Source organism: Carassius gibelio, chromosome B1 (assembly GCF_023724105.1).
Source record: "Carassius gibelio isolate Cgi1373 ecotype wild population from Czech Republic chromosome B1, carGib1.2-hapl.c, whole genome shotgun sequence".
NCBI classification, from domain to species: domain Eukaryota; kingdom Metazoa; phylum Chordata; class Actinopteri; order Cypriniformes; family Cyprinidae; genus Carassius; species Carassius gibelio.
This window is the reverse complement of record NC_068396.1, coordinates 4,270,552-4,294,511: the sequence shown is the minus strand read 5'-3', so window position 1 is coordinate 4,294,511 and position 23,960 is coordinate 4,270,552. Positions and strand designations below refer to the sequence as shown.

At 33.8% G+C, this 23,960-nt stretch overlaps 1 protein-coding gene across 1 annotated transcript in view; it reads left to right on the top strand.

Moving 5' to 3' along the window:
* Positions 1 to 23,960, top strand: part of LOC127949379 (glypican-5) — a 168,552-nt gene that overhangs the window by 18,078 nt on the left and 126,514 nt on the right. The gene's annotated exons all lie outside the window — the stretch shown is intronic.

Below are 23,960 nucleotides of genomic sequence, written 5' to 3'. Positions count from 1 at the left end.
GCGAAGAAGAAAATAACAGCTTTCTTGGTTTGTCGTATTGCTCTGTATAAAATGTAAACTATTGAAGGACTAAGTTACAAACAGTTTAAAATCCTAAATCAGTTTTTTTTTCTTTTTTTGAGCCTAGAGAGAGGTATTTTGAATCAGAGAGAGTTCATTGAGAGTATTTTTACTGTATTTTTAAACAAAGAAATGCAGCGTTGGTGAGACTTTTTAGTTGAGTTTTTTCTTGCTACATGTTGGAAAACAGTTTGCTTCTGAAGACACTTGAAGCTGCTGTTATGCTCCTGAAAAAATTTTGTTTGCTTTGCTACTTTTTAGTTCGTTTCTCCACGAATCTGACCTCATGTTGCTCCTGCATCTCTCCTTGGCCTGATTTTCTTATTTTTGCCCCCGGTGAACTATATTTTGCTGTCTCTTTCCAAGCTCTGTTTTGCTGAATGTTTATTTTACAGTGAAATCTGCCATGAGAATGGAGTTCTGTCCTGGCACACATCCGTAAAACATCCATGATTGTTTGCTTTTTATATTTGCAGTCAAATAAAGTCTAGGAAAGTTGAAATCAAACATTGGAGTTTTGTTGATTTATGCATGAAGCACATTTCTATGCTGGCTGAGGTCAATGACGCACTCGTAGCCATAAGGCATGCTGGCATTGCATTGCATTAAACATAAAGCACTTCAAGAGGTTGATCACTGAAGAAGTGATCTGACAGGACACTCATGAACCTGCTGCTTCATCTCCATTCTCCACGTCTACTTTTGGCTAAATGAATTCACATTAATCAAGCCCTCTGTCGTTTATCCTCTTCAGTTTCTGGGGTTTCCCAGACAGTATTGTGGTTAGCTATAAAATGTGTCTGTTTAAAGAGAGAGAAACCATCATTTTAGGTCTGTTATTGCTCCCTTACTAACAGGGAAGCGCCTTTATGGCTTGTCTGCCTGGCTTTAGCATTTTATGTGGGTATTTTATTATCATTATATAAGGTCATCCCTCGCTCGGAGTCATCGTTTACTCACGCTCATGTCATTTTAAACCCATATAGTTTGCTTTTTTGTTTTTTGGATGAAACTTTACTCTTTTTTTTGCAATGGTATGATCATTTATAAATATAAACTCCGTTTGTTGACCTCTATCTCCAAACATGGAGTGCCAAAAGAGGTCAAAGGCTGTAAAGGTGTGAGAATGGTTACTCGAAAGGGACAGCAAATTATAATTAAAGAAACCCTAAGGCAATCCTCGTGCTTCACTGCGTTCCTCCTCTTTCCCATTGTTGCTCTGGCTCCTGCCTCTGAAAGCTGTAAGAAGTTTGAGTCTTTTTAATCATTTATCAAGATTCTCTTTGAACCTATAAGCCTTTGCTTTGGCTCACGGACAAGACTTGGGTTTTATCAGACTAAATCAGCCTTGCTCTGCTTTTTCTAACTTTAGGGTAGATCTGTTTACAAATACAACACACACGGTTCACGCTTTATCACGCCACACGTGACCCTCTCCGGGAACAATACGGTGCATCAGCTTAATGCACAGAACAAGCGTCCTGCATCTCACCACGAAGCTTTGAAGTTCACATGCAGAACAGATTGTGCTGTAGACAGCGCTGGGCTATTGTCCCACACGGTGAATTATGAGGTTGTAAGGGGTTTGGAGAGGAAAGATAACATCTTCTGTTCACATGTTTTTCATCAGAGCATTATTCAGGAGAGCAGGAGCACTGCTGGTCTGCTGCTGTTTGTTTCTTTATTTAAAGCCATGCAATAGTGACGTTTCCCTGCGCACGTAATACCGAAATAGGTTTTGTAGAAACTTGTTTCAGAGGATTCTGTGATGCAGTGTCTGTCTGGATGTCATGACCAATCAGACGTATTTATTTCATTTTTCTTTTTTTATTATAATTTAATTTTATCGTTTTCAATTTATTTGATTGAATAAAACAATACAATAAAATATTAAGTATTTATTTTTTTATTTTGTTTTTAAATAGATTTATATATATATATATATATGTATATGTGTGTGTGTGTAATTTTTTTTCCCCATTTTTTTCATTCTCTATTATTCTATTATCTATTTTTATTTTTTTTATACTTTTGTTTGTGTTTGGATTTATCGTGCTTGAATTTATGCTAACATAATGCAACAAGTCAACATAATATATGCAATTAAAGGCCTTGATTTAAAACAATTAAACTGTTAAATATTAACTATTAACCATTTTGTTAGTGTTGTGGTTAACATAATGCTCTGAAATTGAGTGTTAGCTTATACTTTTTAGGGAAACAGACATTTGGATCCAGTTTGATATTACATGGTGGGTTTATCTGTTCATATATTGTAGTTAAACAGGTCAATCTAGGATACAGCAAAGACTAGTTAACAAGCAGCACCAGCATTATAAAACCATCTTAGATTTGAAGTTAGTCCAAGCGGTGTAAGATTATTATTGTATTTAGTTCTTTGGTATACTCAATAGCTAATCCGGAGCCAAAGTATTAACATTAGCACTTTTTGATGTTGTTTCTTTTCTGCTTTCTTGTTGTTTTGGTATTCTGCTGTTCACAATCATTGGTAGGAGGGCGAGAGTCTGATCCAGCGCACAGATGATAGGGTTTTATCTGTGATCTGAGCAGCATACCTGTGCGTTTGAGTGTGTTTACAGTGGGCTGCTGAAGTCAAACACTGTGGAAGCGTTGAAAGCTCTCGAGAGGTTTATTAGAGGCTTTAGTGTTTTTCTGTACTCGCTGGAGTCTGGGCTGATTTACTGTGGCGCTGGAATTGTTGATGTGCATCCAATCGAAGAAACACTGACCAGTAGCATTATAAATGCCCACACAGACTCTGTGGTTTGTCTTTCTTTCTTCTGTAACTTTGTTTGATATCCCCACTCTTCATTAAAGTCAACATGAAGTCAAATTTACTCTATTAACTTGACTGCACATTCAGATCTGATTGGATTCCTCAGAGCTTGTTATTCAACATTACTTTACTTTTATTTCTTTTTGAAGTTATTAGTTAATATTAACTCGGCGGAAATTAACTCATCAACTTGACTCCACGGCAAAATTGAATTGCAATGTTTGGTTATAAACGTCTACAACAGGATAGTGATCTTGTGAGGTCGATAAAATATTAAAGTGCCAACTCCTATCGCTAAAAAACTAAAAAAAATAAATTGGCACAGGGATCAGTCAAATCAGTTTTGTGGTTGATGTTATATGCTTGTATAAGATTATCTTTAAAAAGATAAAATTGCATATTTGTAAGCATTAGAACGGTTCTCCTGTGACCTAAATGCTGTTTGACTGTAGAAAACATTCCTAGATAAGGATTTGGACTCCAAACAAACAACATGGGCAACTTGGGAAAATAATTTGCAAACTAGCAGCATTTCTTTTTTGAAGTTTGAAAAGATGTATGAAAATATTCTGTTTCAGTGACATGAACTTTCATTTCTTAACAAAAGTAAAGGCTTTTTCTGTGTGACTGTCAGGAAGCCAATATGATTTGATTTAGACCTGCTTTTCATTGCTTTTATAATAATCTATTATTGCCTTTTAAAATATTGACCAGAGGATGAATCATTCACAAAAAGCCCAGGAATGTGTCTTTGAGGAATAGTCTATACAAAATTATGTCCTCAAATGTATTCTTTCATCATTTACCTACCGGATTTATTTTATTTTATTTTATTTTATTTTATAGGACACCTTCACATTACTAGTATGCTTTAGTTGTTTTATTATTTTTTGTTTATTTTATTTAACTTTTTTGTACAGTACTTTATTTTCATTTAATGTTTTATTTTATTTATAATTACATTTTTGTATAATATTTGATTTTATTATTTTTTATTTACTTTTTTAAATGTATATATTTTTACCATTAAGAGTTACCAAATTACTAGACTTTAAAGTTGTAAATAAAAGTATAGGCAGATAAATGTGTTGTTAATGTAGTTGTAGTTGTTAACATGCATGTTTTTGACATTTTGAGTTGTGCACTTTTTTGGGGCGACACATTTCAACATATAAACAAAATATATAAATATGAAACCCCTAGTATAAAACTTTCAGTCAAAATTGCAGTGCACAACACCCTCTTTCCTCTCTTCCCTCACCTGATTTTACCCTCTTTATGCTGGTGAGGGTGAAATACGTCTACAAGTAACAAAAAGGCATTTAGTGTTTGACTGCCCTCTCTTTGACTAAACAGTGAGTCATTGAGGCAGAGCTTCAGGAGGGCCACTGAGACACATTCATACACAGATATGAGAGCCCAGGGAGTCAGTCTGGTGGTGGTGCTGAGTGTATTTCACAATCATCCCCACCAGATCAGCCTCGCCAAATTCATCCTGGTTTCTGTTTTTACAGCCCACACATCACATGACACCTCACACTCCAGCGAGGTTGTTTTTTCACTTTTTTTTCCTTTATCTGTTGCCTGAGGTGAATGCAGAAACTCTTTTGATTACCAATCTGTACCTTAACTGCATCTGGCAGCCAGGAAGTTTTGTGTTTATGTACTTTTGTAACATTTGTTTGCACTCTTTGTATTGCTATAGACTTGAGTGGGCATGCGGCATATGTTGATAATGTCTGCACATTTGACATTTTAAGTTTTTTTTTGTTTGTTTATGAGCCAACATGATTGCTGGCTAACACTGCAAAATATATTTTTCTTGTATGAAAAAACAATCTCTCTTCACATATGTGCGTGTTTTATAAATATAAGATAAAATAAAGCAATAATCCCCAAGAAGCCGTGGTTTACAGTGAGTTTATAACAGCTAAGGGGCGTTGTTAGGCACAAGGCTTATTGCTTTCATAAAAAGGTTATTTCATAAACATAGTAAGGTTTCACAAAATAAAACGGAGGAAATAAAGTGTAATGATATTAATAAAAAACGTATTCTTCCACCAAACAATGTAGTTCCTCAGAAACCGTTGTGGTTCCAAAAAACGTGGTTACCGAGCAACACACAAACGTAAACAAAGGTGTATGTTTGTAATGTATTTAGAACAGCTTCAGACGAAGCTCAGCCAATCAGAATCAAGGACCGGAACTATCCCTTTTACAATGTTTATTTTAATATTTAATAAATAATAATAATATATATATATATATATATATATATATATATATATATATATATATATATATATATATATATATATATATATATATAGATAGAACTTATATATATTAACAAATTAATTACTAATATTAAGAATTTACGCTACATATTTTATTTATAACATTTATGGCACCTAAAGAAAAAAAAAAATCCCCCACTGCAGTTTCTTATTGGAATGACTTAGAAACTAGAGACTTACTATTATTGTAGTAGCATTTTATATAATTTTAATTGATCTATAATAAAAACCATGCAGAAGCATTGCGGTTCAGCATGTAACTTGTCTTTTACCGTTTGCTTCATATTCTTCATAGCTGAATTCATATGGTTTTTCAAGTAATCGATCTATGATTTCTTCTTGGCGGGTGATAAAATGGGCCAGAACTCCCTAAAAAGCCACTCAGAGCTGCCAAGTGCCATAACATTTATCAGATGTGTCTGTCCTCTGTTGGTCCCAGTGTGCTTGAGATGCAGGCCGGGTCACTGCGGTCACAGCTGCTGGTATGGCTGGTATTTGCGTTCGGTCATGTTCTGACCAGCGCTGGCAGGACCGCTGTGTTTTGGTTGGACGGCAGGAGCAGCTTCTCTAAAGCGGGTGATAATGGAGATGTTTGCTTAGGCTTCCCTTTTTTCTGCTAAGCCATCTCCAAAACCAACATAACCCCGAAAAAATATACTAAGCACTCACAAGCAGCGATACCACTCCCTCTCGGAGGAAATGGGCGTTTGGTGAATGGTTTGGAAAGCTGCACTTGTAGTGGAGACCTCGAGGGGCATGTCTTTTGGGTGAGAAGGGTCCTCGAACGTCCGGCCAGATCTGTGTGGGATCTCAAAGCAACGGTCATGAATGAGGATGAGGTGAAAGTGCAAAAAAACATTTTACTTCCACAGTATGACAGTTTAAAATGACATGATTTGTCATGTTTTGATAGGAGCTGGGCTGTCAGAGGCCAAAGGTAAAGTTCAACTTGGGTTTTTCTTTTCTTTTTTGTTTGTTTGTTTGTTTTATGTTTATTTTATTTTAATTATTTGTTATTTTTTTATTCATATTTTATATTAATTTCTTGGTTTATTTATTCTTTTATTTTTTTTTAAACTTTTATTTTTGTTTATATTTGCTTTATTGTATTTTAAGGTTTTTATTTATTTATTTTTTCATACACAGGAGACTTTTTCATATTACTACCATTTTTGTAGTATTTTACTATTTTTGTCAACAGAAGAAAGAAAAGGCAACAGTGTTGAAACTACAGAAGTGAACGATTGGGTCACTTTGATTTCACGTTGATTTTAAAATCTTAATTTGTTTGGAGTACCTTTTTTGTGCATTAAGGATCAAGACCAAGGATTGCTTTCCTTGTTTGATAGTTGATGCCTATAACATCATACTGATCTGAAAAACTGATGATGGAATTGTTTTTAATCTGCAGTGAACCATATACAGCCAAAACTGTTTTTTGATAAGAGGTGTATTCTTTGCGTTGACCTTTATTTCCCATTCATTCGCTGACCCCGCTGTCATTTATCTGGAACGAGACCCTCACATTCAGACCGTCTGCATTGCCTGTAAATAGTTTATCTCCCCTCGTCTGTTTCTCTTCTCAGCTTAAGTGGGTTAGGCTAATTGAATTCTCCTCGACTACTGCTGTCAGATTGTTGTATGTCCTTATTTTGTCCTTGTGAGCGTTGGTACGCTGTGTTTGGAGTCATGTATAACATTGATGAAGTGAGCTAATGTCTTCTTACCTGAAATATACCTGTAATCACAATTGTCTGATTCTCTTCACAGCGGCTCATGAGTGTCAGGGCTCTTTTATACAGATGTGACCTCATTGGGTTCTTTAAGAGCGCCTGGATTGTGTCATTAATCATGTTTCCACACAGGCCATGCAAATGATAGCTTATTACGTGGTGGACAGAGGAAATTTTTTTAAACCTGTAGAACACTTTTACATTATTAGTTTAATCAACAGATTTTTTAAATGCATTTTTTTCATATAGAACAATTTTACATTATTAGTTTCAACGGCATTTTATGTTTTTAAAAGCATATTTAATATATATATATATATATATATATATATATATATATATATATATATATATATATATATATATATATATATATATATATATAATTTGTATTATTCTTTATTTTATATAGAAGTCACATTTAAAATAAATGTGCTTTAAAATATAATTATATGCTGTTATGATATTTTAAATATTTAGCCAATATTTATTTATAGATTTTACATTTACATTACTTGTTTCATCAACATTTTAGATTTGTAAAAAAAAAATATATATAATAATTTCCTCTGTCCACCGCGTAATAGAAGTAATAAGCTATTATTTGCATGGCCTGTGTGGAAACATGATTAATATATATATATATATATATATATATATATATATATATATATATATATATATATATATATATATATATATATAATATATATATATATATTTTTTTTCATATAGAATTTTTTTTACATTACAAGGTTCAACAGCTTTTTTATATTTGTAAAAGTATGTTTAAAAAATATATAATTTTTATTAGTCTTTATTCAGTATAAAATACCCACATTTAAAATACATGTTTTTTACAATATCAAATATAATTATATATATATATATATATATATATATATATATATATATATATATATATATATATATATATATATATATATATATATATATATATATATATATATATATATATATATTACTAGTTTCCACAAGATAATATTTTTTTGCGTACTTGTGTACAGTCTGTTTCACTCTCTACTGTGGTTTGAAAGTCTGAATACGGTTCCATCTCATCTCTGGCTCTCTCACGATCTCATGTCACCACTGGCTTTTCTTGTGGTCTGAGGTCATTCAGATGAACTGAGTCAGGTCTGTAAGAGTCATCTTTACGTTTCTCGACATCAGAGATGGCCAGGTGGCACAAGAAGCGCTTTGAACTCTGTCTAAACACAGTAACAATGAGGGGCCTCCCTCTGCGTTCGGACCCTTTCAATGTGGATTAGGCCGTCCCGGGACGAGCGGCGAATCACACAACGACATGGAGATTGGCAAGACTGAAGTGGCATTGTGACAGGCAGCATGTATGCTCTCACAGCGAGCCGAAGAGGAGGAGAGAAAGAGAATAGAAACTATTGTCTCCTCGCTCTTCTGTTGCCTTTGTGGGCTGCAGGAAAGGAAGGGAGCTGCAGGCTTTGGGAAGGTGACACTAAAGCTACAGCATGTCTGGGCACAGCGCTCTCTGTTTGCCCATCTGTGTGAGTCAGAAATGCACCATATTTTTCTGTTTGTATCATATACTTGTGTACCACAACATCGTATATTTGAGCGTCTGGTTTGTATGAGTCACAAAGTGAGTCACGGTATTGGTACTTTAATACTCGGAAAGTTTCGGAGTCAAATATCGCATTCACTCGGAGAAATCTTCTCCAACGTGTTTTATGCTCTAGTTTTGATACATTGCCACACTTTTAAGTCATGTCTGTACACAGCAGTTTATTTGTTTTTATTCACTGGCAATCTATCATGAACCAATGATGACATCATATCATGTCATATTTTTATTACATACATGATAAATATTATCGGGTTTTGACATATGCCCCAAATACTGTGTTGCTTATTCTATACCATGATTATAGCATTTACCATTTTTATTGATATTCAATTTTAATATTTTCATTATATTAGTTATACATTATTAATATGAACATATGTTTGTTACATATTTATGCCTATTGTAGGAGAACCTGGTAAGTCAAATTCTTAAAATGAATAGTTATACTATGTTATACTACTTTGTATAAAATATATTATACTGTATTGCATTATATGTGATCTTATTTTAATGTTTTTGAAAATATCATAATTTCAATAATTTTATATATTTGTGTTGGAGAAATATGTATTATATGCAATATAATAAAAGTAAATATTTAAATTATTATATTAAAATGTTTTTAATTATATTACAATGTTTTTATTTTTTTATTTTGGTGTGGTGAATTAAATACTTAATGATTATAATATTCCATTGTATTTATACGCATCTCTGAGCAACACGAAGTATCATAACTGAATAAATTAGCCGTTTGAACTAATAGGTTGAATGAATGACTCACTCATGCAGTGACTTGCTTCCACATACTGGTGATTTTGGGTTATAATTAAAGTAATTGTTTTTCCCAAAAATTTCAAACATTGCAGTGGAAAGTGAGTCTGAAAGTGAGTTTTGACTGAGTAACTTGTTGGTCTGTGCTGCTAGATCTATGAACAGTTTCAGATGGTTCAGTGCGATTTGTTAAACTGATTCAACTAGTTCACCAAAAAGAACCAGTTCAAAAGAATGATCCGTTCGTGAACCAGACATCACTCTGGTCTGAGGCTCTGAAAGACCGGTTGTAAAGTTGTAGATAATGTTCAGTTTCTTGCACAGACCGATCTATTCTCTTCATAAGACCTCAATATATCATCATGAGCCACGGGGTTTAATTCTGTGTTGCCTGATATGTTTGTTTTAATGGGGTCATATGATGCGATTTTACATTTTTCTTTCTCTTTGGAGTGTTACAAGCTCTTGCTGCTTGATCTGTAATGTTGCAAAAATAATTTTTATTTTAATTTTTTTATTGCAAAATTAATATTTATTACTTTTGGCAGAATCTGGTGAATGGTTAATGCTTGAAATCAAGGTGCTACATCTTATTTGAACTTGAGGGATGTAAACCAAGTGATTCGATTGGACCGTCTACATACTGTCATATTGCTGAGACCATGCCATGTAATGTCCAAAAAGCATGGCATTTCCATGGTACTGCAGTGATGTAATGTACACACACACTCCTCCAGCTGTAGATCACACACATCCACGCCTGGAGATTTATGGATCTGACCGTGCTTTGATTAGAATGAGCAATGAGCTTCATATGGGGGAGCTTTTCAGCTTCATTTTTCAAACATGTTTTGACAATACTTCCACAGTACGGTTATTTTTCTAGCAATCCCACTGTAAGCAGTTGTTGTCAGAAATGAAGCTGTCGCATGAGGCCCATCTCGCTTATCGAATTTCACAGCAGCATCGCCGCACAATCACGCCATTGATAGCTGTGAATTCCCCTCCCATCAGATGTCAAACCAAACAAGTATGAGACTAATTCACTAGTTTAACTCTTTTACTCCCTTTGTTCATTAGAACATGTTCTGCTTGGTTTCTAAAAAGAGCCCGAGGTGTGAGATCTGTAGCAAAGAAGCACCACAGACGATAGTCATAGTTCATGGAAAAATGAAAACACTCCCTCAGGCCATTTAAGATATCGGTGACTTTCCTCTTGAGTAAAACAGTAAAGAAGATTTTTGGCTGAAACCATGGTCTTAGTGATTCATAAAATGAAAGTCGATGGCTGTCGTCTCTATGAGAGTCAAAGCATATACAGGGAACACAAAATGAATACTTGTGGCCCCTGATGATATATTGAGGTCTTATGAAGCGAAACAATCAATATGTGCAAGAAACTGACCATCAATTACAACTTTATATGCCTCAGGCAAATGGGGAAATACCGTATTTTTCGGACTATAAGTCGCACCTGAGTATAAGTCACATCAGTCCAAAAATACGTCATGATGAGGAAAAAAACATATATAAGTCGCACTGGACTATAAGTCGCATTTATTTATAACCAAGAGAAAACATTACCGTCTCCAGACGCCAGAGGGCGCTCTATGTCTTCAGTGTAGACTACAGAGCACTGAGCAGCATAGAGCGCCCTCTCGTGGCTGGAGACAGTAATGTTTTCTCTTGGTTCATGTCTCTTAGTTCATTTCTCTTAGTTCATGTCAAATTAATTTTGATAAAAAAGTCGCACCTGACTATGTCACAGGACCAGCCAAACTATGAAAAAAAAGTGCGACTTATAGTCCGGAAAATACAGTATGATTATTTTCCGTGAACTGGCTGTTTCTGTGAACTGGTTCAATTTACTAATTTGTTTTCATAATCATGTGATTATGTAACCTACTTTATCCGAAAATATATTATTATAGCACCCAATAATGATGTGAAACACAGATGTTTTACATGTCTAAAGCATATAAAGTGAATAAACTAGTCTTTATCAGCTCACCTTTTTACATAAACTATGAGAAGCCATGAAAACATGAGTGTTGGAGGAACTCAGGATCAGATACACCAGCATCTGACTTGTGCCCTGCATGACTTTTATATATTGTTTATATTTATAAAATCTGATTTTATAAAACAGTAAAATAAACAAGTAAATCAAATAATATGCATTTCATGTTGTACATTTCTTCAGCAAAAATCATTTCAAAGCCTGAGCAAGAACAGTTTTGCATCTCTGAGCAACACAAAGTATCATAACTGAATAAATTAGCCGTTTGAATGAATAGGTTGAATTAATGACTCACTCATGCAGTGATATGCTTCCACGTACTGCTGATTTTGGGTTATAATTAAAGTAATTGTTTTTCCCAAAAATCTCAAACATTGCAGTTGAAAGTGAGTCTGAAAGTGAGTTTTGACTGAGTAACTTGTTGGTCTGTGCTGCTAGATCCATGAACAGTTTCAGATGGTTCAGTGCGATTTGTTGAACCAGAAAGAACCAGTTCAAAAGAATGATCCGTTCGTGAACCAGACATTACTCTGGACCGAGGCTCTGAAACACAGGTTGTAAAGTTGTAGATAATGTTCAGTTTCTTGCACAGACCGATCAATTCTCTTCATAAGACCTCAGTATAACATCAGGAGTCGCTGGGTTTAATTCTGTGTTGCCTGATATGTTTGTTTTAATGGGGTCATAAATTAAATTTTTCTTTCTCTTTGGAGTGTTAGAAGCTCTTGGTGCTTGAAGATCTGTAAAGTTGCAAAGACTAAAGTCTCAAATCCAAAGAGATATTCTTTATCAAAGTTAAGACTCTGCCACACTCTCCTAAAACGCTTGGTTTAAACACGGCCCATATGTCTATGTCACTGGAAATATTTGCGTTATGCCACCCAATGTTCACTCAAAGAGAGAAGGCTTGGTTTCAGTAACACAGTTAGTGTTGAAGCAGTTATGTCAGGGAGATGTGTGTGGATCCAGCAGAAAGCAAAAGGACTTTACTTGTTCTTACTAAAGTAGATGCGTTTAGGAATCTTTAAGATTACCTACAGCAGAAAAGCAACACATTTTATGGATAGCTGTTTTGTGAACCTGGGAGAGGATGTTATTCTGATGTTGCTACAACATTCTGGTGCTTCTGAATCAGCTACTGGAAGTATGTTTTCTTATTAGTTTAAGTATTTTTCTGTTGAATGTTCAAATGTGGAGTCAGCTGTCTTAACCGTCCGTGGCTTGTGTTCTGCAAACACATACGAGCTTCATCACGGTGTCTGTCACGTCACTCTTCCTTTTTCGGGCTTGAACTGATGGTAAAACTAAGGACATTATTAACTTTACATTTATTTTGAAAGATGAAGGTCATGATTATAAAATGTCAAGGGCCGCTACATTTCCGATGAGTGCTTGTGGTGATCGGCCAATCACAATGCACTGGGTCAGCTGGCCAATCAGAGCAGACTGCTCTTGTCGGAAGGATGGTTCAACCCTGCTCCGGGTCAAATATGGACTAACCCAACCATTGGGTTGAATTTTTACATTAAATGTTTAACCCAAAAGTTGGTTTAGTCCAAATTTGACCCAAAGTTGGGTTGAAATATTTAAGCATTTTTTAGAGCGTAGAGGACCTACAATAATGCACAGTATTTGAAAAATAATGTTTTTTTTTTTTAACATTTAAGGATGTCAACATATTCCTTTACACTAAATACACAAAATAATGATCTTTAAAAAAGCATCATGTGACCTCTTTAACACTCATCGACCCATTGACTTTGATGAATCACTAAGGACCATGGTTTCAGCTTAAAATTCCACTGAAGAGAAATGTTATCTATATCTTGGATGTAAATTAACATTAAATTCATTTTTGGCTGAACTGTCCCTTTAAATGAAAGGCTTTCTAAATGGAAACACTCAAGTCTCCCTAGCACAGAAAGAGCAACCTCTGAGCGATCAAATGCTGGTTAGGTGTGTGTGGGTGTGTTGTTGATGGCTCGGTGCCAGGTTCTGCTGGTGGGTGAGAGCAGCAGTGAGTTGTGACCTCATAACACGGCACTCACTGGCCGCTAATTGGTGCCACACCGCTGATGTGTTATAATGGGAGAAAATCAATACAGACAATGATTTGATGCGTTCGTGTGTGGGCGGACTTGACTTAGAAGAGCTTCTTTCTCACTCAGAATGGCTTTTTGGTGTCTGTGATGAATCTTTGAGATCCTGTATTTGATGGAAAGGAGCATTTCCACCCAAAAATGAAAACTGTCATCATTCACTTCATCTCATGCCATTCAAAACCCTTATGAAACATCCTGCGGCTTCATTTCAAGTCTTTGTTTGACAAAAGTATTTCTTTTGTCTTCAAAAGCTTCAAGGAGAGTTGAATGATGACAGAATTTTAGCTTTTGTGCAATTCTTTAAAATGCATTTGTGTTTCTGTTTTAGAACTTTTATGTCATTCTGTCTTGAGATACTGGCCTTTAAAGTAGAAAGAAAAAGTCGGTGCTGTGTGGACAATATTGAATCATTCTTGTAAACATGGTTGGAACAAAACCCACTTGTTTGTAAATATTGCATATGTCATTACGCCTCAGATATGCATAAAATCGGCTCATTTGGTGGATGTGGTGATGTGCAAGATAACGAAGCAAGTGATTTTCGGATCTTAAGAGAAGTCTGGGGGATTTTTTATTTGCTTAGATACTTAATTGAAAAATCAACTTAATATTAATATTCATTAGATATACAAGCAACAAGCAACTCCCCCTGGTGGACAAATGCTTAGTTCCAATATTTTAATATATGAAATATAGGTATAGAAATATAGTAAAATAATTTAAATAAAATATTTTTAATATATTTAAAAATGTCGTCTTTACATAAATAAACAAATATATTTTTTTTTTTTGCGATTCATTGAGTATTTTTGCATATTTAAATTTTTTAAATTAGACTCCGTAACCAACATATCATCCTATATGCGATTGAATAATTTGCTTTGCCATTTTATTTAAATTTTCGATCTATAATTTATATTAGGATTTTTTTTTAAATAAAAAATATATATTAATTTACTTCTCTAAGATATTTGAGCTGAAAATATTTACATAAAAATAAGTATAATTTTATATATATATAATTTTTTTTTTTTTTTTTTTTTTTAGGTGACAATGTCAAAAAGGTTATTAATTGTGATTTTTTTTTTTTTTTTTTTTTTTTTTTTTAATTGTAATGTTTTATGTTATTGTTTTCTATTTATGCTTTGCTTAATACATTTTTATTTATTTAAAATTAACATTTATATGGTTTTTATTTTTTTCATTTATTTATTTTTTTCTGTTTTTTAAGGTTTGTTAGATTTAATTCTTTTTTTTTCCCATACTGGACCGTTTTGGAGACCTGAACTCTTTAACACTGACATGTGATCCTACCAGGGCTTGAATCATTTGCTTTGCCCACAGCTTCACTTATTGCAATGCATGCCTCATATAAATCAGACACTGATGTAACACGGCTTATGAAAGCTTGTGTCCCAGACGTAACCCCGTCCCCTATAAAAGCGCCAACATGTACGCCATCCGCTGCACTTAATAGGGGTGAAAGGTACCAGCATTTCATCATCAGACGCATGTGAGTTTTTCACTGCAGTCCAAATAAAACCCATAGCACCTTTCTGCTATCCCCTTCTTTTTTTGCACTTAGTTTAGGATGGCGTATTCGTAGCCATGTTTGCAGGGGTTGTGAAGGAAACTCCATGCCAAAAGCTTCTCCTCGGCAGTCGAACCCTTGTGAGAGAAGCAAACAGAAGCGCTGCCAGCGAACAAGTGTTGGTCCAACTCAAACAAACGTAGCAGGCGAGCCGTACAAAGCTGCTTCTTTCTTCACACTAGCGCTCTGGTTTCAGGTCGGGCGATTACAGAAGCACCTTCAGTGACGCCTCGTTAATCAGAGCATCGTCAAGCTCACGCGTGTTTGTCTTATAAGCTTGGCTCTGCCAGAACCGGCCGAAGACCAGAGAAGCACAATTACAACTATTGTAGTTGTAAAAGATGCTTTTAAAGTTCAATTTGGCTATATAAAAAACTATATAAAATATAGATTTAATTAGGTAATGTAAACTTTTTACAGTAGTTAACCCTAAATATTTAGTGCATTTAAATTTTGTAAATTAAATAATGCATTTATTGTACATATTATTTGGGATTCTCAACAATTGGATGTAAACTGAAAAAAATGTTATGTTGAATTTACTTAATTTTATTACGTCAAGGGGTTGCACGAAATAAAATGTATCTAAATCCAGATATATTTTGTTGATACAAGTATTTTGTTGATATAAGTTGAGTGAACTTATATTTTATAAGTTGATTTTACTTATATTTTATAAATTGGTTGTACTTATATTTTATACATTGAGTTTATTAATCTCTTTCAGTAGTTTAAAATTAATTATAATCATAATTTTAGCAAAACTATTTTGAGTAGAATTTACTCAAATTAATTGTGCAACAAGATCAATTTAATCGTGAATTAATTTTATATAAATTTTATTTTTATATAAAATTAATTTTAATCCAATATATATTTTTTTATCTGTTAAATCTTTCATTAATATTCAGACAAATAAAGCAAACCCAATATTTTCAACTCTAACTTTATCTTTCTTATCCAAGAGATTTTTGCTCTCTCAAACAAGAGTGCCTGTAATGTAACTCAGTAGACACCGTTTCTCAGAGACCTCAATACATGGTACACCACACACAATGACGGTGACAATCAGTGAATAGTGTTTGAGTATAAATGGGTCATTTAGAGTAGAAAATGAACTTCAAGCGTCACAAAAATGAATGTCACTAAAAGTAACATCAAAAGCAACCATAAAACTGTGTAAATACAACTCGAAAACTGTGAAAAATTTAACATTTTTAATTATTCATGCCCCAGTGCATGATGGGAAATACACTGAAAAAATTCATTGCATTTACTAAAAAAATTAATTAAATATAGCTAAAATAAATTAAATTGATTAAAGTTAATTCAATGAATCATACCATCATAAGCATAATTTGTTAAAAACCAATTAATAATTATTAATTAAAATCAAAAACTAAATTTAAATAGATTACACTAGCAAAACTGAATTAAGCTTAATTTAATTGGGGCCATAATCATTTTTTTTTCAGTGTACGTAGGCATATCGGTTTCATATTACCATAGCTCAGGACCACCTCAGAAACCTATAGTCCTGCGAGCCGAGCTGTGCCATGCTTCATTGCTGAATTAAATAATATGCTGTCATGGCTAAGTGGATTACTTAGCATTATTGAAAATGAGTAATGCTGCAATTATAGGTCGAGGGATGAGAACGGGGTCTGGGAAAGCCTTTTAGCAGCCGGGCAGATTCATATGAGAGGGAGGAGCTGCAGCAAATAGGATGAAATGCATTCCTGATTGTGCCACGATGGACAAAGATGTCAGACGAAACAGCTGCCAGAACAATGTGTCTCGGGTGAGGCTGTCCGTCACTGCGGCTAATTGAATGTTGCAGGACGTGGACGCGTACGCGAAAGTGGTTGACTCGAGTTATTTATATCAAGAGTTGTAAAACAAGTTATCGTTAAGAGAAAAGCCGCAACAAGGCTCGTCTGTCTGTAATGTTTACTTAACTCGACATTAAAGTCGACCAATCAGAATTAACCTTCTTTACTTTCCTAATGCACATTATTTGTCATATTGTGTACAATTTGTTGTGCACAGTTATTCAAAAGAAAATTATTGTACTTTGTAGCTTTTTAACCTTTTTTCAAAATGTGTTTATAATAATAATAATAATAATAATAATAAACATATATATATATATTTTTTTTTTTTTGCAGATTTTTATAAAACTTTTTTTAATTTAATAACTTTGTTGCATAGTTTTTAACCAAATTAATAATAATAATAAAAAGTTCAATAGTCGCAATATTATTTGTATGCCATCTTTAATAGAAAAAAAAATTAATCCCAAAGTGTTGTAAAATAAAATGCATTACTATAAGCACTGATTTCTTAATAAGAGAACAAATGGCTGGCAAAAAAAAAAGAAAAGAAAAAGAAAAGTATGTGTGTGTGTGTATGTATTAATATTTATTTATTTATTTATGTTTAATTTGGCTTTATTTAGACTCCTCCTATATTGTTCAGATGTAAATGCATCAGATTACTGAAGTAAAATAAGTTACTTTAGTGAATTGTTGACTCAAATGCTGTCAGACAAGTTGTCAAGCAAAGAAGAAAAAAAAAACCCCAATAACCTTGCTTGTTTCACTTGCAATGTTTTTTTTTCCTTTGACATTAAAACCACAGGCCTGCAAAGTCAACCGTTCTTTTAAGAGCTCACATGATGATTGCAAATAAAAAATCAAGTTTCCACCTGGGTTTGTGGTATTTACAAAATCTCGTTATGTCCTCTGAAGGACCTCATCATAGTAGCATTTACCTACTGGGTCATGAGACCTTACATCGCATCAGCTGTCTGTAGGAGAGCTCGGAGTAAAGATATTTGGTGTCTTTTGCTGTGGTTGTGCCCTTTATCTGATGAACAATGCATTAGGGCCGCTCATGCAGTATTCATGCACCAGTCTGAGCATTGATGCATTGTTCTTCTACTAAAGGCCACCTGTAAAGTTCAGTCTCGTTTGGGACGTGCACAGCACTTGACAAAATGTAGGATTAAGAGGCAGAACTACAAGAACCCAGGCAGTTTCATAATGAGCAAATTACTGATTTGTAACAATAGTACAAAACACAATTAATGCAATGTTAATGCAAATGCTTACTATGCTGAGCTTGATTTCACGCATTATTATACATATTTTTTTAATTTAAAGGAATAGTTCACCTAAAAATGAAAATGTGTTTCGTCAGATTTAGAGAAATGTAGCATTACATCACTGTCTCATCAGTGCACTCTGCAGTGAATGGGTGCCGTCAGAATGAGAGTCCAGACAGCTGATAAATACATCATAATAATAAGTAATCCACACCACTCCAGTCCAACAGTTAATGTCTTGTGAAGCTAAAAGCTACGTGTTTGTAAGAAACAAAACTATCAATAAGGGTTTTTTAACTTCAAACCATCTATTCCAGCTAAAAAATGAGTCCATAATCCATAATAACACTTCCTCCAGTGAAAAAGTTCATCCCCTGTGGTTTCTCACATCAAAATCCATTGGCATGTCTGTTTAGAACTGTTTCATGCTGTTTTTACAGTGTTTCATGTGTGTATATTTCTCTCCTGATTCAGACAAAACTATTTTTACTGGAGAAAGACAACATGAGGGATAGAGGACACTTATTTTAGCCAGAAGCAGTTAACGGTTTGAAGTTAAAAAGTGTCTTGATGATGCATTTGTTTTTGTCCAGTCCAGTTGAGATGTTAACTGATGGACAGGAGTGCTGTGGATTATTGTGATGTTTTTATCAGCTGTTTGGACTGATGTCATTCTGACGGCACCCATTCACTGCAGAGCATCCATTGGTGAGCAAGTGATGTAATGCTACTGATGAAGAAACAAACTCATCTACATCTCAGCAAATTTTTTGGATATTTTACATATGTTTGGATGGACTATTTCTTTAAGTAGTTAGGTATGTCAGCAGTTTCTAACTGTAACTGACTTCTCTTTCAAACCAGTCCATTGATGACAGCATTCTCAATATATCATGTCCTGTCCTGTTTTATATCTTCATTTGAAATGAATGTTTCCCAGCTCAAAACACGCAGGTTGTTCCCTCCTCCCGTCGTTTGATAACTTCCAGTCATGGCACAGCACACATGGTGAAGTTAAACTCACACACACTCATGCCGTTCTTCTCGATGTCGACCCAATGTGTGGTTTGAAATGTGTATAACTGCAGGTGCTTGTTAGAAAACATCAAGGGGCTTTTAATGACCCTTGAAACCTCCCTGAATGAGTGTGTTGTGTAAAGCCCCTGATCTTTGTTAGAGCTTGAATTGTATGAATCATATATTAAGATTTCAGTGAGAGTCAGAAAAACTGGGATGATTGAAGTTCTGCTAATACAAAAATGATTGCTGCTGAGTAACATTCTTCCTAGGGTAATATTAATAATAAAAAATATCAATACATTGTGTGTGTGTGTATATAATATATATATATATATATATATATATATATATATATATATATATATATATATATATATATATTATAAATTATTATTTTATAAATATTATTATAAATACAACACATTTTTCATAAATATATGCATGCATGTGTTTGTATTTATGTATACATAATAAATACAGTACGCACTCATAAATGTTAAGTATATAAACTATACCCATGCCTGTTGTCAGCTTTAGTACACTTGTACATAAATGTCCTTATGTTAGAATAGAATATATAGAATAAATGTTTTAAAACTTAAATTTTTATTTCACTGGGTCTTTAAATAAATCCCCAGATTCTTATTTAACAGTAAAAAGTTGGCAAGCTTTAATTTCACAGTTGGGATCATCAGTGATGCCAACTCTTAATTTGGCCCTGATTTATATCGAACCACGCAGAAAGAATAAAAATGCTGTTCAGTAAATAGTTGTGGTGTTTTCTAGGGCTCCCAGTGGATAGCTAATGAAAAATAGCCCTGTGATATTCACGCTTGAGATGCTTCCTGCTGAAGTTGCTGAAACTCAGCATAGCACAGCCGTCCTTGAGTCTTTCTCATGGGCTTTTCTTTCCTAGTGTCCTGCTATGAAGCACTCATATGGTTCCAATCTGAGGTGACACGAATCTCCTTTCCTGTCCTCCTCATGCTCCGAATGAAGGAAATGCCAGGGTTTTACCCGTCATGAATCGCAGGTGTGCTCTCCACGCTCTCTTGGTCTCACTTCTGATGAGTTAGCACTTTTGTCACGATGTGGTTTGATCTCTCCTGTAACTCTTTTGGGGGTTTCCTGAGGCGTCCCCTCGTGGAGACATCAGCAGAAAATGTTGGAGCCATCGGCCAGGCTTCAGGGCAAATGCTCAAGGTCTCTCAGTCTCGGTGATCCTGCTGTCATGCTAATAGTTGGCCTCGGGAAAGAGAACGTGTAACATGAAGGCAAAGGAATGGATGGATTCACTGGTGTTAATTAAGAATACATCCTGTTATGTTGATTGTTTATCTAATAATAATAATCATAATAATAAATATATATATATATATATATATATATATATATATATATATATATATATATATATATATACACCTTTTTTTCAACATGTACCAGGTTTCCCGTGGTAATAGAAAACCTGAAGATAATGGGGTTTTGAAACCCCCAAAAGTCAATGAAATTAACAAAACAGAATTGAAGCACACGCTCAGTTTTGAAGTTGCTCATTTCTCAAATATTAACTATAAAATACTGTTACTGTTATTTATTTATAAATGGCAAAAATACATATTCCTTAAATAATTCCTACTCTAATTATATATCTTATAAAAGTCAAGATATTACTTATAGATCTAATTCTTTCTTTTTTATATATAATTTGTAAAAACCTATTTTATTTTTATTTTAAAATGTCAAATTAAATTATGATTATAATTATACAATATAATTATTCATTTAATTTTTATTTAATTTCAATATAGCCTGAATAATTAAAATAAAAATCAGACACGGGTGCATTTTATTTTATTATTATTTTTTTTTTTTACAATAGTTAAAATTTTCCTTTTGCAAATAGTACCCCAATGATAGATCTTATAAAAAATATTAAGTTATAGATTAAATTTTTCCTGCACAAAATAATATAAAAGTTATGTATTTATTTTTGAATTATACATTTGTTTTATTATTCAATAACAATTTTTTTCTGTCTTTCTTTCTTTCTTTCTTTCTCCATGTGACTGGAATCGTCTAAAATGACCCAAAAACTCACAGTAACTCATCGGCCAAAGAGTGTGGGAAACCATGGCACCTTTTAAAGGGTGGTCGCTTGAGGTTTTGACTCTGGATTAACCACGAGTGCAATGAATTTCTTGGAAATAGCCTCTCAGCGTGTCCTGCGAGTTTTGTTCTCCTTGACTACAGCGCGTAACGAGCCGCTAAATGAGACAAATAGCCACGGAGCATATAATGTGTTCTACTCTAGTCACCTCCAGTCAGTGAACTCACTAATCTTCCGTTTAGCTCCTAAAGATGTCAATCTTTATACACACACATACTGTCTTTCTGCGGTCTAGTAAGGAGGATTCATTAACACTCGGTGGTAAACAATCTCCGGTGACCTCCCTCAGTCGGCCAGCTCTTAATCAGCTGTGTCTAATCCCTGTGAACCCTCAGTAGTCGACCAAGACCAAACGTATCGAATGTGTCTAAGCCTCTCACACAAATCACTGCCAGACACTCACACATTTCACTAGCACACAAGGATACTAGTTTAGAGTAGTGCATTCTTGAATTAAAGTTAATTTGTTACATTTTAGTTGCATGCTGTATAAGAATGTTATATACATCCTATAAATGTTTACACATTTGGCTTTCAGACAACAAAACATTTGAAAAATTCCCCCACCAATAATGCTCTTCCGTTTATTTGTTTAGCTATTGAAACAATACACTTTGTTCCATTATAGTCTTATAAAAGAGGTTACAAAGGGGTTATGGTATGATGAGAGGAAGCTTTGGGAGAAACGGAGACTCATTTTACAGTATTTCCACTTAGATGAATTGTTCAGGCATTAACGAGGAGAACACAGGAGGTCGTTCTGTACTTCAGGTATTTCTCAGGGCTCATAAAAAGCACAGCGAGGATATTGCTAACTTTGCAAGTCATACTTCACTCACAGACAAAAAGACTTCAGGAAATTGGACGTCCTGCCGTGCTGATCCTGCACCCTGCGTCAGGTTATTTCTGCTTATCTGGCCTGGCTTTAGTCTTCCTCGTCCTTCACGGTCAAGGCCTGTGATTGCAGAAATATCATCCCACTGGTCCTCAGAATGTAAAATGTGTTTATTTTACTTTATTGGATGACATCAAAGCTGAAGGATGTAATCCAAAAATATTGCTGGCCATAATCAAAGACGTTTGAAATCTCTTTTGGCAATATTTATATATATAAATGGCCATTCAAAAGTTTGTGGTCGGTAAGATTTGTGTCTCTTCTGCTCATTAAGGCTGCATTTATTTGCTGAAAAAAATCTAATAAAAACAGTAATATGATGAAATATTATTACAGTTTAAAATAACTTGTTTCTATGTGCATATATTATAAAATGCAATTTATTCCTGTGGTTCAAAGCTGTATTTTCAGCATCATTAATCCAGTCTTCAGTGTCACATTATCCTTCAGAAATCATTCTAATATACTGATTTGTGGATCATGAAACAGTACTGATTATTAACAGTATTGAAAAAAAGTTAGTTTCTTGATAAATAGATCTTTTAAAAATATAAAGTTTAGAAGAACTGCATTTATTTGAAGTAATTTTTTCAGAATAATATAAAAGTCCTGATCAATTAAATACCTTGCTGAATAAAATGATTTGTTTACATTTTAAAATTTTTTTATTACTTCATAATTTCACCAAAAATAAATGAATAGAATAAAACAAAGTTTTCTAAGATAATATCTTAAAATCCTTTTTATATTTTTTTTACAGAAGTTATTTTACAGTACATCGATTTTCAGAGATTTAGTTTTTTGAATATCATTTATTAAACTTTGCATTTAAATGTGTTAATGGGTAAATATTCACAAAATACATTTCCTTTTTTTTTTTTTTTTTTTTTTTTTTTTTTTTTTTTTAAGAAACCGCAAATAGAATTAAAACGATGGAAGAAAGGCCATTAAAACTACAATAACTATGAGTCATTTCCAGCATAATGAGTTATTGTTGTTTATACATCACATAGAATTAGAGCCGAGTGTTTGGAGAATGTGCACAAAGATGATTCTGGGCATCATATATAGAGATAATAGGGAATAATAAAAAAGACAGATGATCTTTCAATGCGCTCTTTAAATGCAGAGATATGGAGAGTGCTTCAAGGCATTATTGCACCAGTGTATCTTCAAGCTCTCTGCGTCTTGTTATCCACTTTTTTATTTTTTATTTCTCTCCCTCTCTCTGGACTGAGGAAGCTCTTTAGATCTCGTTGCACACAGATAAAAAAGCATTTCATACTGGGTTTGCCTGCAGGAAGAGCCATTCTCTGCTCCGCTGCTTTCAAAGGGCCTGGGACTCGTTTCTGTGGTGTGGGCTTTTACATGCTCAAAGCACTAACTAGAGAGAAACATGCAAGGATGCCACTAGTTTTATGACATTTTTATGCAAATGTTAAAGGTAGTCTATAGTGTTCAAAAGTTTGGGACTTTTTAATACTTTTGAAAGACTTTTCTTTTGCTCATCAAGGCTGCATTTATTTGATCAAAAATACAGTAAAAACAGTAAAAATGCAAAATATTATTACAACTTAAAATAACTGTTTGCTATCTGATTATATCTTAAGATGTAATTTATTCTTGTGAATTTTCTGCATCATTATTCTAGTCTTCAGTATCACATGATTCTTCAGAAATCATTCTTATATGCTGGTGCTTTGAAAAACATCCACGACTTTTGAAACATGTCTAGACTTCATGCTCTGTTTTTTATGGTTCATTAATAATAAAT